This window comes from Dermacentor silvarum, chromosome 8 (assembly GCF_013339745.2).
Source record: "Dermacentor silvarum isolate Dsil-2018 chromosome 8, BIME_Dsil_1.4, whole genome shotgun sequence".
Taxonomy (NCBI): domain Eukaryota; kingdom Metazoa; phylum Arthropoda; class Arachnida; order Ixodida; family Ixodidae; genus Dermacentor; species Dermacentor silvarum.
Window position 1 is genome coordinate 147,251,057 of NC_051161.1, and position 577 is coordinate 147,251,633.

A 577-nucleotide genomic window follows, 5' to 3' on the forward strand; every position below is an offset into this window, starting at 1 on the left:
ATAAATCGTGGCCATGGCGACTACCATGTCTTCGAGCTGCTTCTGCAATAGTATGCCGCATCAGCACAGTACCAATACTAAAGTTGCTTAGAAAAAAAAAAAAACATCCGTCGAGCCGGATTCGAACCAGCGACCTATGGATTCCTGTCTCGGAGGTGCCTCTACAGTCCACCGCTCTACCAACTGAGCTATCGACGGAACGGAGTTTCGTCGACGGCCACAATAACTTGACTGCGGCCACACCTCGCGTGACCCACTTTAATCGAGGCACGTGTATTGCGGAAAGCTGGTTTAGAAAAAGCGCCGCTGTGGCCGAGCGTACTAATGACTGTTTATAAGGACGTTCAGTGCTTATAAAGCAATACTTTTTATCGAGACCAGTAGGGTCGGTCTTCAGGACTGGAGGACGTATATTTATTTATATAATTTATTAGGATTAATTACTACATGCGCCCAGAGGGCCATTATTGTAGCGGGGGTAAATTATAAGATTGAGAAAGATATACTAAAAGTTTCACAAAGAAAACAAAAATCGAACATTGCATCAGTAACAATCACACGCCACGTGCGAATCAAT

General features: G+C 44.5%; 1 non-coding gene across 1 annotated transcript; it reads right to left on the reverse strand.

Moving 5' to 3' along the window:
* Window positions 1-106: 106 nt before the first annotated feature.
* Window positions 107-198, reverse strand: Trnay-gua (transfer RNA tyrosine (anticodon GUA)). The gene is given in 2 exon segments: window positions 107-142; window positions 162-198. It is a non-coding gene; the product is annotated as a tRNA-Tyr (tRNA).
* Window positions 199-577: the final 379 nt, after the last annotated feature.